This window comes from Corvus brachyrhynchos, unplaced genomic scaffold (genome assembly GCF_000691975.1).
Source record: "Corvus brachyrhynchos isolate BGI_N302 unplaced genomic scaffold, ASM69197v1 scaffold79, whole genome shotgun sequence".
NCBI lineage: Eukaryota > Metazoa > Chordata > Aves > Passeriformes > Corvidae > Corvus > Corvus brachyrhynchos.
This window is the reverse complement of record NW_008240023.1, coordinates 1105189-1120994: the sequence shown is the minus strand read 5'-3', so window position 1 is coordinate 1120994 and position 15806 is coordinate 1105189. Positions and strand designations below refer to the sequence as shown.

General features: G+C 50.1%; 1 protein-coding gene and 1 long non-coding RNA gene across 4 annotated transcripts in view; both read left to right on the top strand.

The window, feature by feature from the left end:
* Window positions 1–5340, top strand: part of SPP2 (secreted phosphoprotein 2) — an 11078-nt gene extending 5738 nt beyond the window's left edge. The window contains exon 7 of one of the 3 annotated variants that reach the window (XM_008640712.2): window positions 5051–5340. The gene's annotated coding sequence lies outside the window, so the exon portion shown is untranslated. Of the gene's footprint in view, window positions 1–2845; window positions 3732–5047 lie in introns of those variants that run through there. The other 2 variants (XM_017743431.1, XM_017743432.1) reach the window with 2 other exon arrangements.
* A 9922-nt stretch (window positions 5341–15262) lies between these two features.
* Window positions 15263–15806, top strand: part of LOC108448931 — a 4371-nt gene continuing 3827 nt past the window's right edge. Inside the window, exon 1 of the long non-coding RNA XR_001865016.1 lies at window positions 15263–15471. This is a non-coding gene — a long non-coding RNA (uncharacterized LOC108448931). The remainder of the gene's footprint in view (window positions 15472–15806) is intronic.

Below are 15806 nucleotides of genomic sequence, written 5' to 3'. Positions count from 1 at the left end.
AGGAGGAGAGGGAACGGCCTCAGGCTGGGCCAGGGGAGGTTTAGATCAGATATTAGGAATTTTTTTTCCACAGAAATGATTCTAAAGCTTTGGAACAGGCTGCCCAGGGAGGTGATGGAGTCACCATCCCCAGAAGCTTTCAAAAACTATGTGGATGTGGCACCTGAGGACTTGGTCTAGTGGTGCTGGCTTGATGGCCAGACTTGGTGATCTTAAAGGTCTCTTCCAACCTTAGCAACTCTGTGGTTCCTTTTCTCTTGGCCAGCAGAGCCACGTTTCTGTCTGATGCTCCGTGGATTCTCTGGGCCTCCTCCAGAGCAGTTTCCCTCAGCAGGGGTGTATCACGTGGCTGTGGGATCTGGAGCATGCTCTGGCAAAGAGACAGATGAGTTGTTGGGTGTCCTGGTGCTTCAGGAAGTCACCCACCATCCCTGTGCTGGTGGGTGAGCACCCTCCCACCCGTGGCTTGGTGTGTGTATCCTGCAGATTCTTCAAGGAATGGCCGTGTCTTTGTGCCCACTCAGGTGCCCCAGGGCCATGCAGCTCCTCCAACAAAAAACTGAAGGCATCTGGGAGAGCCACAGTGTAGTTTTCCCTGGAAAAGCACTTGGGAAATCTGTGAAGGAGATGTTCAGAGCCCAATTAATGGGAATGATAATGAAAGACACCCGTGATTATTGGAGCTGGCAGGGCCTATCCTACACGAAGCACCTTTGCTGACCTGCCTCTGCGGCTCTGTGTGGGAGCAGCTCTAATTGCTGCTGCTGCTGCTTTACCAGCCATCTTAAGGAGTTAATCTAAAGGGAAGTGGTTAGAAGGAGTTTCAGCAACACGGAATGAGCTCATTCTTTGGCATGCTGAACAGGTTTAAAGTAGTCGGGAGAGGAAGGGGAAATTACTTAGTGCTCTGTCCTTGTGATTAAAAAGGCTTCCAGCTCTTGGGTACATATCATTAGCAGGTCTCTGTCCCTGTGGAGTGCCAGAACTGAGTGCTCCCTGTGTGTGGAGCTCAGCTCCAGCCTGCTGTGTTGGAAACGAGACAGTTTTAGATGGAATTTAGCACCGGTGACTCACCAAAAGCTAACACATGTTACTCATAAGCACAGCCGTGGTAAACCTCGATGTGCTGAAGGAGACAAGCCTCCTGCTCTCCTGGAAAGGAGATATCAAAGGAAAACCCAGGCACCCTGCTCTGTTAGTAAGAATTATTTCATTAAACCCATATGCTGTTTTAGTTTATCCCCGAGCCACTAAAGCCTTTTTAACAGGCCTTTTTAATCCCTGCCTGTCTTCTTAGAGGAATCTCTAACTTTCTCTTGCATTTGGGAAGTGCCAGGTATCTTTCATTCTCCGGCTCTCAAGAAGAGCTATCCCCTTCAGGCAGCGCTCAGAAATGCTTTGTGTTCTTGTATCTAACGCCCAACAAATCTCCAAACCAGAAGCAAGATTGAAAATGTTCCTGAAAAAACCCCAAAACCCCGTGAAACCAACGGGGAGAAATTTATGGTTCTCGAAACCCAGAGCAGTTCAAACTTTGATACTTTCTGCTTGCTCTTGAAGCTGGGTTGCAAGTGTCATTTTATGGAGCTGTATTTCATGTAAGTGTCATTTATGGAGCTGTGTTTCCTACCAGTTTCCTGGGATTTGGACATCTCAGAGGCAGATACATCAGGAGATTTAAAGAGAATATCAACCCCATCCCCAAAGCCCCTTGTTTCTCTTGCTTTTATCAATTTGACTTATCAGTTGCAAAGTCTGGAGAGGAATCTTCCTGATTTCACTTGTATCCAGAATTAGAGGGTTTCATTTGAAGCCAAAAATTAAACAGATTTCATGGGTCTGAGGCCAGGAAAAGTTATTCCTGGCTGTTTTTCCTGGGTTTTGGCATGTGTGTGATCCTGGCTGGCATTATTGCAAGCCATGCAGTGTTTGGTGGGGCACGGGGAACGAGTGCTGAGTTTTGAAATGGCAGTAGCTCAACTGGCTTAGCTTAGCTGAGAATATGTCGGGGGAGGCTGGGGAAGTAGCAATTTAATAACAGAAGGCTTTCATCTCTTCCTGAAAGAACCTGGTGCTGACAGGCAATGCTAGGCAGGTTCAGGTAAGAAATGAAATGTGATTTTTTTTTTCTTTTACACACCAGAATGGGTAACTGACTGCTGCAAAAATTGCTCAGGCAAGTGGCTGACAGTTTTTCATGCTGGATTTTACATTTCTCTGAGCGAGGCCTTCTTATCTTTTTGGCTACAGGAATTATTTCAGGAGAATTCTGTGCCTGACTTTGTGCAAGAAGCCAGGCTAAACGAACTCGCTGGTGCTCTGTAGCTCTTTTTGTTTATTAGAATATTCAAGAGGAAAAAAATCAGTGCCATTGTTATATAAAGAACATTTTCAAGTCGGCAGTCTTCAGACCCACCAGTCTGCTGGTGCCTGCAGGAATTAGAAATTGCATATGAAAAACTCCATCAATGATTAATGAGCTTACTTCAGTGACAAGTCCTAATCAGATTTTCTGGATTTATTTCCTAGTCCATCTCCAGAACTGGGGAGATTGTGAAATTCCCGTGGCATGCTCTGGGGCCGGGTCTTTCCCACAAACAGCTCAGGGCCCATGGGGAGTGCCAGGAAGGGGGAAAGCTGCTGTACAAGAGCTGATCACCTGTTAACAACCCGAGCCTGCAACGAGGAGCTGGAATCTGCTTCATGGTGCTCATGGCTCTGAATTGCAACGAGGAGCCAAAAAATGGCTCGAACTTACCGACCACCTTGATCCTCGGGAAGCAAAAGGGCCCTGATGCTTTGCTCTTCCAAAATCACCTGCCTAAGGCAGTTTTTTCTTGTGCAGGGTGAAGCCTGACCCGTGAATTATATCTGGAGTCTCCCCAGCAATGCTTCATGTCCTTGAACAGGAAGATCAAGGAGCAAGTTCCTGCCTTTGCAAAATACGTGTAGATGGTGAATGCTGATTGTCTCTTGCTCATTGATCACGCAAGGAAAGTGTTTTGAAACAGGAAATCAACCTCCTTCAGCATCCAGCCGAGGGGCTGTGATTTCCTCCTCGAGTTCTCCGTATTTTCCTCACAATTGCTCTCTGACTGAGGTCTCTGTCACCTGGCACAGCTTGCTGCTGGCAGGAGGGTGGCGGTGGCAGTTCTGAGGAGCTGATGAGAAGCACTGCACGTGCAGAAGTGGATAGACTGGCATCCTTAAATCTTAGGGTGGGGTTTTTTCTTTCAGTGGAAGAGTAACAGGCAGCATTGGGCCTCTTTTCATACCTAAGAAATCCAGGATCAGACCTTCAGAGTGACATGGAAGCCTGTTTATCTGTCTCCTGTAACTATAATAACAGAGCAGGGTTCATGGCTCTGCTGGGGTATGAAAAAACGAGCTTTAATCCCCAGCGTCCTCATTAAGGAGCTGCTGGATTTTAGTTGCGGTTTTATATCCTCATGTCTTTGTTTTTGCCTCTCCTGTTCACCCGCCCACTTTCTACAGCGCTCGTAAAGCAGCTTATTGCTTTCTGTGGAGGAAAAAAAACCCCAAGTGAAGCACCAGAGGGAAGGAAAATCCCTGCAGAGTGGGATCTGTTGCAGAGTGCGTGAGCTCCGTGTCGGATGAGCTTTGGGAGCGAGAGCTGGAGCAGCTCGTGCCTTGGGGAAATGACAGGCTGCTGTTTGATGGCTCCTGCCACCGAGCCTGGCTGTGAGGGCCGAGTCCTTGGTGTCACCTGGCAGCTGGGATGTGCTGTGGCAGGGGACAGCACGCTTTCGTCTGTTCAGAGGCAAAGGGCTGGGAGTGAAGCAGAGCGAGGCAGGACCTTTCCCGCTGCTGAGGTCAGAGCGTGGCGCGGGGAAGGGGCAGAGGTGTTGCAGCAGAGAGGAGAATCACTGTGACAGTCTCCTGGTGCTGTGAAACAGCAGCAATTTTATTTTTTCCTTGCCCTTTGTCGCCCTCTTCTCCATCTGTTTTGAAGGATCAGACCCACAGCTGCATGGAGGAAATTGTTCCTGCTTAGGGAGGACGCAGAGCTTGGATGATCCCTTACACTGCACAAGCCCCTTCATCTAATTCCAGGGGAAAACCAATGGGGCTTCCTCCGCTGGAGGAATGGAAAGGGCTCTCCACTGCCCTCAGCCTATTGCTCAGTGCTGGATTTTGGAAATGAACTTGTCAAAGAAGCAGGCAGTTGGGAAGGACCTCTCAAAGCAGGGCTGTGGAGCTGAGGTTGGAATGCCATGGGATAGAGATCCCTCATCCTCTTTGGGCTCCAGACAGGAACCCTCCTGGGGGAAGACTTTCTCCTTAAACTGAGATGGAATTTCCTGTGTTCCCACTGGTTCCCTGTTTCTTCTCTTGCCCCTTGGTCCCCAGCAACGATTGCAGTGGCTGGGCCTGGCATCCCCCTTCTCCAGGGCTGGGCAGGATTCAGGGGCTCCTGGACAAGCTGTTCGTAGAGAGTCACTACATGTAATCCCTTCCACATGTGTGTGGACTTTCCTTTCTTGCCCGAATCTGTGTCTAAAATTTTACTAACAAAACTGTCTCACGGAAAAATTTCAGGTTGCCATGGTGACCAACTTGCTGAAGACACAGTGTAGGCTACGGAGTGCTGGGGAAGCTGTCACACGCTCCCTCCGAAAAACACCTCCCCGACTTCTTCTGAGTATTGTACTCTCAATTCAGATCCATTTCAGAGCAGACCATACATCAGCTTCTAGCCTCAACCACCTCTGCTTCTGAGACGTGACCGTGTGTGGTGATTTGTGTCCCGTGGGACTTATTTCACTGTTGTTAATTTTTCTAACAGTCTGCTTCTTCTCATTCCCTTTTTTTTTTAACCCTAATTAGCCATTGCCATGACATTTGAGCACATATGAAATGTTTGGCGTACGCAGGTTTCTTTTTGCAGATTCCACATGGTGGGAAGCAAATTAATAAGCAGCTTGTTGGAGCTGAATACACTTCTCCCCAGGATGTTTGGTTGGTTCTGTGACGTATGAGACAAACTCTCAGCTCTGACATTTCTCCTTCCTCCCTGTTTTTAAAGCAGATTGGAGAATGAGAACAATCAAGATTCAAAGATCCAGCATGGGAAGAAAGAACCTGGTGCCCTGGCCTTTCCTTTTTGGTGAAAAACTGTTCTGCAGTGGAGCGAGAGTCTTCCCCCAAACTCACTTTCTGCTCTGATGGCAATTGGAGGAGCTCATGAGATGCTAAATACACCCTTGTCCATCCATAGCCCTTCTGACGTGTTAGGTCTCCCTGGGAGGACTGGAATTTATCTGTGTCCAGGATATTTCCACCATCCCATAATGATGCTATTAAAAGCTCGTTATCCCATCTGTTTGTTCTGCCGTTGCTCCCTGCTTGCTCGTAATTTTCGGTGATGCTCGTGGCTAATTACTCATTATTCAGAGTGATCCACCCACACTTAATTCCTTTCTCCCCGGGCTGCGGACAGAGAAGCCTGCTTGCTCCAAATCCAGAGTTGTAGCCCACCAGGAATGTGGCTTTAATGGGTACTTGGGCGCCAATGTGGAGAGCTGAGGGCTGCTAATGACGGTGGTTGTCAGGTACTGGTGGCTTTTGGGAGAAGGCCGGGTTAGAGCAGAGCTCTGATGTGTTCCTCACCTGGGAAAGAAGGTCTTAGCAGTCTTGTCCTGTTCTCTCCACTCCCCGCACAGAGCCCACCCTTTGGCTCTTTGGGAAATGAAAGGTTACTGTGCAGCTTGGGGGGTTCTTGTTGGGTTCTTTTTTTAAGGCTTTGTCAGTGAAAATCAACTGATTTTTCTCTCTAAAGCCGCTCTCCCACCTAGTTTGACTCTCACTTTATTTTCCCTCCTGATTGCAGCTAGGTAGCCTGATTTGTAGGAATTTCCATCTCGAAAGCTTGAGAAAATGTAGTCAGAGCCCTCGATGCTCACCGGTAGCAGGGAGCAGAAGGTGCTGATAAGGTGTGGAGGTCTAAGGGAGAAAGGGATGTTTTCCTTTTCCATGCTGGTTTTGCTTTGCTTGGATGAACAGGATGGGAACATCACCCCTTCAAGGCCAGGTTGGATGGAGCTTGGAGCAGCCTGGGATAGTGGAAGGTGTCCCTGCCCATGGCAGGGGGGTGGAATGAGATGGGCTTTAAGGTCCTTTCCAGCCCAAACCAGTCTGGGATTCCACAATTCCTTTGCTCTGAACGCACAGTGCCGGAGTCCTTCATCATCCGTCTCTCTGCTGTAGCTGAGCAATTTTTGCTGAGCATCTTCTTTCCCAGTAGGGCTGATTTCACACCTCTGTGCTGGTTTTAGGTAGAACCAGGACTCTTCATTGGACAGGAACAACTCAGGTGCTTTCTGAAACCCCTGACCTCAAGTGATGGTGGCTTAGGCCTTCTCATGCAGGTCTTACTGGCCCAGGTGAGCAGAGGACCTTCCTGGCCTGTTCCTCCAAGACCTGCCTTTGTTTCCTGGAAGGGATGAGGTGGGTGGACACAGGAACCAGCTTCGGCTGGGCTTGTACCCTTCCCTGTTTCACTCTTGCTTTTCCCAGTTCCCAACAGGCAGTTCTCAGGGCCAGGAGTTGGACTCAACAATCCTTGTGGGCCCCTCCAACTCACGATATTCCACGACTCTGTATTTTGCTGATGTGTGATAATTAAATGTGCTCTTCTCTACACACACACACACAAAAAAAAAGGAAAAAAACCCACTTTTTTTGGTCATCCCCCCCCCAGCCAGAATGATTGCTTTAAGCTCCTTGCTGCACGCATGCAAATGCCTTCACACCTAGGAGCTGATGTGGCATCTGCTGTGCAGATGTTTATCTGGCATCAGGGAGCAATATTTCCTTTGTCCACATGACTTCCCTGAGCTTTTCCTGGTCTCAAATCGCTGACTCAAGCACTTGATGCTCCAACATACCAATGATCCTTGCTAGGGATGCTCCCTTCCAACTCCCCTGGCTGAGAGTTTGGTCTGTGTAAGCAAACCATGAGTTTTGTTGGTGGATTTTGCTTGGGGAGTGAAGATTTATGCAGCAGCAGGGACAGGGAGGGAGCTTTCCCCACACCCTTAGAGACACTACTTGCCCTGGAAGGAATGTGCAGAGTAGAAATTATCCTCTTGCAGACTTGGAGGCTCTTCAGAAACTCTGAGGCAGCAAAAAAAGGAAGGGAGACAGCAAAGCCGTCAGGGATGAGACCGGGGCTTGCTGCATGCAGGGACTTTGTTCAAGCATTGTTGCCTCACCAGAAGGTGAAACGTTGTCACCCTTCCAATGCAAAGCAGTTGTAGGATGAGGCAAGAAGTGAGGGTTTGGATTTGTGTGGTAATTTGGGGAATGAGCAGCAGCAACTGCAGCTGCCCGCAGCGGTGGGGGCACTGACCTCCAGCACTGCAGTCTGTCCCCAGGGAAGGGTGGAAACTGCTGACTTCTTGCTCTCTGAGAAAAGCAGTAAAACCTGCATCCATGGCAGAATCACTCCTTTCACATTCATTTTCTCTGGGTTTTTTTGTACACCCCAACACTTTTTATGCTGACAGTGTCTGGGCAGGAATTCCCGTGGTGTGGGATGGATGAGGGACACCACCACACAGTGATGATGTGGAAAAACTGGGCTCAGTTCCCTTCTCTGCCTTCAGTCAGCACTTGTGGAATTTGGGCTCCAGGGTGCCACAGCATCTCATTTCCCAGACCCTCTTTTTGGCATCATGGCACAGATGCTCAGTGATGGACACCCCACCCCTCGAAGCGTTCCAGGCCAGGCTGGACAGCGCTTGGAGCAACCTGGGCTAGTGGAAGGTGCCCTGAGGTGGTCTTTACAATCCCTTCCAGCCCAGTTTGTGGTTCTGTGATCATCACCAGGCACTGGTGTGGTTTGTGCCACCACGGGACTGGTACTGGTGCGTTGGTAGCCCTACGGCAAATTCTGTTCACATGGACTAGCTGGGAGTGGGTGGAACTACCAGCGATCAGGAGGGGTTCAGTCCTGCCTGGAACTAGCCTAAAAGAGTTCCCAAAGAGCAGAGATGATCAGCTGGATGGAGCCTAGCCCATGTTAGAGAGAAGGCTGTTGCTCATCCTGGAGGAATGCGGAGATTTCCGGGCATACGGTCTGCTGTCAGCAACCTCAGCTCGGGTTGCTCATCCAGACTGACCCCTGGATGATCTCCCTGAAATGAAGGAGAGGCCTTTCTTGCCAAAGCCGTGTCCTGATTCGGAGTGGGGAGCTGTTGGGAGCAGGAGCTGAGCGTTTTCCCATCGGCTCTGCCGTGGAGCGCGGGGTTGGCAGCGCCTCTGCGAGTTCAGCACGGACCCTTGGGAGGGTTCTGGGGCGACACAGCCGTGCTGAGGGTGGAGAACATCCTCTGTGGCACAAAAGGTCAGTAGCTCATTCCAGGGCTGTCGGTGAGCGTGGCTGGCCGCTCCTGCTCCTGCTTCCCAGTGGTGCTGATGCCCACTAGATGTCAGAATTGAATAAATGCAAAGGGAGGCAGCATCTCCGGTCTCAAATTATTCCCCTTTTTTCTTTTTCCCCTTCTGATTTCTGGCCAGCTGCGTGATAAAATGACCTTTGTGCAAGGAGGCTCGGTGTGCTTAAATGGTGAAGAGAACAGGGGATGTAGAGGAGAAGTGACTGAGACAAAAAATCCTGGCCGGGTTGGAGTGCTTGTTTTGCCTGTGGCAGCCCAGAGCTTAAATTCTGCTCCAGGCACAAAGACGGTTTTGCTTTTTACTCCGTGGGACAGTGGAATTTTCTTTCTCCTGCATGACAGACTTATCCTTTCTGATAAAACGGCTTTAAATCAAAATTCCCAGCCACCCCTTGCCTTGGCTGTGCAGTGCCTTTGGTAAGAGGAAAGCTAAGGGAATTAAATGCTGCTTGTGGAGAGGGCTTGATTTTAGAGTTGAAGTCTTCTACCTGCTCCCAGCTCCCACCTCTCCTCTTCCTCAGGAGCTCAGCTCATTCACTGCAGCTGCTTAACTTTAGCAAGAGCATCCTGATGGCTCTAAAGATTAGGTGTGCTAATTAATGCTTTCACAACCAGGAGGAAATTCGCTGCTGCCTGACATTCCCAGCTGCCACAGTGTTTGCTCCTTTCAAACCTCCCGCTGGCTTTAAAATCCCGATGTTTTCTCCCCCCGCTCTTTCTCCCAGGACAAATTGTTGCCTCTGTCTCATGGCACAGTGGGGATTCTCTGACGGAAATGGAGCGCCAGCACTTGGCAATCATCCCGTGGCGAAGGCTTCTGAGAGGGTGCTGGTGACGTGTCTGTGGGCACTGCTTGTCCTCTGTGACAAACAAGGAGTCCGGGCTGGAAAACCAGCGTTAGACCTGGCAAGGGGAGCTTAAAACACGAGTCTTAACTCTTCCAAGGAAGTAAAGCTCCTGAAAGTGATCTAGATGTTCGCTGGAGATTAAATCAGGGGGAGATTAAGCTGAGAGAAACGTAGCCCAAGAAGGAAATTGGGATTTCATGTTGGCCTCCAGAGACCAAACTGGTTTAGGGTATTATTTATCTGTGAGCCTTGAAGGAGGAGACCACCAGGAAAACCACAAAGCTTGGCAGGATCCCAGGGATTACAGGGCCTTGATTAATGAGAGTTTAAAAAGAATCTTATGTGCTTTTGGAGAAGGAATATTTTTTTCTGAGCAGTGGGAAGGTGATGCTGCTGGCTGAGCCTCCTGATGTGGAATGAATAATGGAGAGGGGAAAAAAAAACCCCAGCATCCCAAATGGAAGGCTGTGGATTTAAAGAGAAAATGAAACCCCATAATCTCATCAAGAAGAGGTCCCCTGCAGAAGAATGGGGGCCAGAAACATTTAAACCTAGGGCTCCATGACACCTGTGGGTTACTGGGATAGACTTGTCGAATCTTTCAGGTTGGAAAAGGCCTTTGAAATCATCGAGTCCAACTGCCAGCCTAAAGATGGGGCAGCAAAACCCCAGTAACTTTTTCTGTGCGTGCTTCAAAGGTCTTTCATTTCCTTTTGTGTTTGAATGCTGGAGGCAGCCTTGTTCAACAGTGAGAACTCTCCGTTAGGCAGGCTTGCCAGGGGCTTTGGGAGCAGGTAGGGTGGATAAAAAAGACAAACCAGAAAACCCTGGGATGGTCTCTGATGCAGGGGCTGCTAAGGCATATTTTTATACCTTTCCTGCTTAGTGGAATGGTCTTCCAGGGTGTTTTGAGGGGAAGAAGCACTGACTACAGGTAATGCTAGAACCGATTGCAAAAGCCTTCGAGTCGTTTGGTTTTCTAAGCTGATGTTTTATTAATTTCCAACTTCTTATCCTCTTGGAAAAAAAAGAAAAAAAATCACATGTCCATGCAAAGTTTTTTCCGGCTTCTTGAGCTCTTTTAAAGCATTCACAGGTCCTGCTGGTGAATTTTCTGGAACAGGCCCCACACCACCTTTCCTAGCAGAGAGAAAGAGACTCAAACACGTGAGGTTTATGCATCAAGAAAGACACCCCCCCCTTTTAAAGGGTTGGAGCAGCGGATCTGTGCATCTGCAATGTGTTCAGTGAACCAAAACACAGCTTTTTGTCCTAAAAGCTTATATGCTAAAGTTTGAAAACACACCTGTTGAAGTGGAGGTGTCTGAGGAAAGACCAAACGGGAGTGGTTGGGTGCTCTTTGGAAAGTGGCACAGATTTCAGTTCCTTCACTGAAAGAGGATGGAACCAAAGCCTGGAGCTGAAGTAACAGGCCTTGGTTTTCTGCCACGATCCTATGACTGTGTATCTGTCTTTAAAATGACTGCTCATTATGACTATTTCAGCACGAAATGACTCTTTGGTTGCTATCTGCTCTTGGGCAACAGGCCGTCTCCTGACACTTCTGCATTTCTCATCCCTCCCTGGCTGAAACAGCTCTGCAGAAAGTTGCCAGCAATCCAGTTCCCCTAAAAACCCCTGTTTTTAAAGAGAACTTACTATTTCTTGAAAACATTGCCCGCTCCCACGGTGAGCAAGAGCAGAGATCCTCAGCGTGGTGCTCGTGCCTGCCTTCGATTGGCATTTGCGGTGTTGGCTCTGCTGGAGACGAGCAGCTTGGAGCAGAGGGCTGGAATTCCATGGGGATGTGCTGGGAGGCTGGAGCCTGCCATGGGTTGAATGTGAGTGCTGCTGGTGCGGGAGACTCCCCGTGTTTTGTATTCCCAGCCATGCTCTGATACTGCAGGGCCCTTGGCCTCGCAGGGGATTCCAAAGCCCAGGAACCAGGAGCTGAGCGGGCTCTTTGGAATCTGCCCCTCTGAGCAACCAGAGGAACTGCAAGGATGAAGTCCAGGGTTTAAAACTCTCTCTTTTTCTTTACTTGATGCCAGGGCTGTTCATTTAGGGATGAGGCTTCTGTGGGACCTGGTGGGAGTGGTTTTTCCTTCCAACCCTAAGCATTCCCAGACCTGCCACCCTTTGCACAGCCTCGGTGGGTGCAGTGGTGGAAGGAACGGGGCTGGTTTCACCTCAAAGCTGCCAGAGCCAAGGGCCAGCTGGCCAAAGGCTTCTGGTGCTTGTGCCTCCCCTTTGCTCCTAGAGAGAAGGAGAAACAGAAGAGATCTGTGTTGACGTGGAAGAGACGCTTTTCAGCTCTCACCCAAGGGGATGCATTTTTGCCCATGTGTGCAATTTGCCAAGAGTGGTAAATTCACTCCTTAGCAGCCCAGGACACGTGGGCAGAGCTCAGGAGAGGCTCAGCTGAAAGTCTTGTGAGCACTTTGCCTTTGCCTTCCTCGGACGTCTCACCACTTCCCTGCTGGGAGAGCAGACAGGGATGACCCTGCTGTCCTGACAACACACCTCCCCAGCCCCTAAGGTGTTAATAAATATGGCAACAGCTTCGTTCCAGAGCTGGTAAAGGATGTTCTGAATGGCTGAGCCCAGCGTGGGCCAGAACTGCACGCCAGGTTCCCTTGCACTAATCCCAATTAACGTCACCACAGGACACGCTGCTGCACGGAGGCATGGAGCGCGAAGGTTTTGCCATGGTTAAGGGGCCTGCAGGTGCTTGCTAACGTGGAGTGCTGCCCACTTGGAGGTTACTTGCTCTTTTGAGTCCACTTCTAGCGGAGAATTAAACCAGCCAGCCACCATCTGGGTTCCAAGACACTGATTTTAGCAAACAAGCATCACAAAAAGTCTGTCTTCCCCTCATTTCCCTCTCCCCCTCACCCCCCGTCCTGCTCTTCGCTGATCAGGGACAGCCGGTCCAAGTGTGCAAGGGAAACACGAGCTGAGGACATGAAAGGCAGGGAGACAAGGCAGCTCTGAAACTAGGTTAGAGATGAAACGAGCCTGAAATTCGGCAGCTGCAGGCAAGGCTGGGTGGCCCAAGGGGAATGGCTCGAAATGATTGATGAGATAAATGATTAATGAAATGGTGTGATTAGCCCCGCGTGGGGCTGCGTTCCTGTTTGGATCCCAAAGACACAAACCCAGAGGAGCTGGGTGGGTGTGAGTGATGCAGAGGAACAAGGGCAAGGGCAGCATCTCCCACGAGGCAAGGAGATCACTCAAGTCAACCTCACGTCGGCTTTCTTGTCCCCCCACCCCACCCCGGGGTCTAAAATATGCCCCCCTGTTTGGAGGGTTGACTCATCATTTGGTACAGGATTTGCCATCTGCACAGCTCTCTCTCTCTGTTCAGGCAGCTCAAATAGAAAGAATTTAATTTGAATCTCATTTTACACACCGCTTTTGCTCTTACCTTCGCTGCCATCCACTGAACACCTGGGCTCTGCCCAGGTTTTTTTGTGCGTGTCAGGAATTTTGGGTCTCCTGGGCTTCCAGGGGCTGTTTGTATGGGGACAGTAGTGACCTGGGGGAGTTGTGGGGGGTGTTCCGGTCTCATTCTGCTTTTTCCTGGCAGATACTTCTTTCAGGAAAGCAGGACGTTCAAATAACAGCTAATCTGTCATGCTGATAGTTGTGTCAGTGGAGTCTAAATAAGAGATCGATCTGTGTTTACACCCCCCCCCCCCCCGAACTCCTCGGAAGGTTTTGGAAGGAGGGGAGTGCTTGTGGGAACTGGTTGCATGTGCTGTTAGATTAATAGAGTCAGCCTTTAGAATGACATAACCATGCCCTCGAGGGTTGGGGGTTCTTTGCCAGTTTAAAAGACAAACGCCTCGTTCTGTGATTCCGCCAGACCCCTGTTGCTCAGACCCAAATGTTTGCAGCACACAATAGTGCCAGTCCAGCCTGTCCATCGGGAGGTAGCTTGAAGAACCTGCCTCTTTGGAGCCATCAGGTGAACTTTCTTCTCTCCAGAGTGCAGACACAGGCGTTGGCTTCCCGTGGCTGGCGTGGCCACCTAACGCCTTTTTGGCGTGGCTACGCCCTCCGAAATAAACCACCAAGATTAGAACAAAAGCTGCACCCAGGAGATGCTGTCTCTCCCAGGATTTACAGCGTCTCCTGGTTACTTAATGCCAGCTGGCTGGGGTGGCTGGAGACTAAGTATGGATGTGCACGTATCCATGCGTGTGTACACAGAGATCTAAAAATTTCTTTAACAGCTACAGGATTTTCTTCTCCCCCTGCACTCTGCAGTCCTTCAGCTGTTGTTGATTAGGAGGACATTGATGTATAGAAGCCATACAATATAGAAATGCTATATTTCTTCACCTCTCCCTTTCCCCAAGTGACTGCTTCGAGAATCCGGGAAGCCGAGCTGATATTCTGAGTAACACCAGTCCGGGCTCTGTTCCTGCTTTTCCTGCTAAATAGAGTCAGCTGGCTTTGCAGGGAGCTGCACAGGGAAAACCAGCTCTGTATCAAGGTCGTTCATTTCCCCAAGGGCAATAAACTTCCGCAAAACTGATTGTCAGAGGACTGAAAGCTGGGTTTTGAAGCTGGCCTGAATTTAGCCCTGTAACTCTGCTGGTTACTCGCTGGGCTGGATGCAAGCTCTGGAATGACTTGGAGAAAGGTCAAGGGGAAAAAAACCCGATGTATTTCAGCATGTCTGTCCTTTTTCTCATTCTTTTCTTCTTCTTAGCAGCACTAAAACCGTGCTTTGGGGAGCCTGTGCTCTCTGGAAGGCTTGGGTGGCACCCTTGGGCTGGGTGCCACCACCCTTGACACGCTGAGGTGGCTTTCAGGTGCTTGGCAGTTCGGTGAGCACAAAGCCATGAGCCAGTGAGTTTGGCCAGCCTCCTGCAAGGCCTTGACATCAGGAGATAAGGAGCTCTTAGGAAAGCACAGGAGCCATCCTTTGCCTCACTCCTGCTGTCGGGTGGCTCCTCCTTGGGACTCCTGTGAACCATCACCCATCGCAATTTGGCTTTTCCGCGTGCCTGGGCTCTGTGAGGGTTAAATGCCAGCGTGGCACTGCAGCTGTGCCTCTTTTTGGCTGAACATCAAGAGGCAGGCATCCAAATGTCAGGGTTTGGGGTGTTTTTTCTTCCTTTCTATGCCATCCAAATCTTTTCTAAATGGAGGGGATTAAAACAAGGAGGCAGAAACAAGATCTGTGTGTAATCTGTGCTCTCCTTGAGGCTGCAGAGTTGTGGGACCCCAGGAAAACCAGACCTTGCAGCCTTTCCTTTGCTGCAAAGGTGTCTCTTGCTGAAATAAGCAAAGATTTGCCTCCAGCTGAAGTCTCCAGGGCATGGAACACTACCAAGGGTCATGTTGGCAAGACCAGCCCCTAATACTGGACTGCAGCTGAGTTGGATGGGAAGCCTTTGAAACCAAAGATCTCTAAGATCTCATCCTCATGAAATGGAGAAAAAAGAGCTGTACAAGAGCCAAGTGCACTGGTCACTTCTGGGATGGTACTGGTTAAGATTTTGTGGCACAAGGAATTAATTTTTCTTGTTCTCATAAGATCATAGAATGGCTTGGGTTGAGAGGGACCTTAAAGCTCCTCCTGTTCCAGCCCCTGCTGTGGGCAGGGACACCTCCCACTGTCCCAGGCTGCTCCCAGCCCCAGTGTCCAGCCTGGCCTTGGACACTGCCAGGGATCCAGGGGCAGCCCCAGCTGCTCTGGGCACCCTGTGCCAGGGCCTGCCCACCCTCCCAGGGAACAATTCCTTCCCAATACCCCATCCAGCCCTGCCCTCTGGCACTGGGAAGCCATTCCCTGTGTCCTGTCCCTCCATGCCTTGTCCCCAGTCCCTCTGCAGCTCTCCTGGAGCCCCTTTAGGTCCTGCCAGGGGCTCTGAGCTCTCCCTGGATTGTTCTCTTCCCTTCTCCAGGTGAGCACCCCCAGCTGTCCCAGCCTGGCTCCAGGGCAGAGCTGCTCCATCCCTCAGATCACGCTCTGGACTCACTCCAACAGCTCCACGTCCTTCCTGTGCTGGGAACCCCAGAGCTGGAGGCAACACTTGAGGCGGGGTCTCACCGCTTTCCTGTGAGGTCTTGGGAGCTGAGAAGCCTCAGAAGAAACGTCACAGCCCCATTCCTTGCTCCCAGACTCCTCTGCAACCTGTGAGGGCACCTCTTGCAGGCTCCCTGGGATGCTGGGAACACAGAGGGTAACGCTCAGCTGCTTGTCATGCTCTCTTCCCACCTGTCCTCCTTCCCTTCTGCTGGGTGTGACACACGCTTCTCAGGGTGTTGGGAATCCTGACAGTTGCTGGAGTCTGTTCCAGAAGCCAGGCTGTACTTGTGATTAGAGGTTTCTTTGAGCAAAGCGGGAGAGAAAAAAACCAAATCGTTTTTTTTTTAAAAAGATGGGCTATAAGAAGAAAACGGGGCAGAACAAAATGGAAGGTTGAAAGAGATTGACAGGGTGGTTTCAGCAGCTGCTGGCTCTCGCAGCATCTCATATTTTATCCAAAAAAAAAAAAAACACAAAAGCAATTTTCCA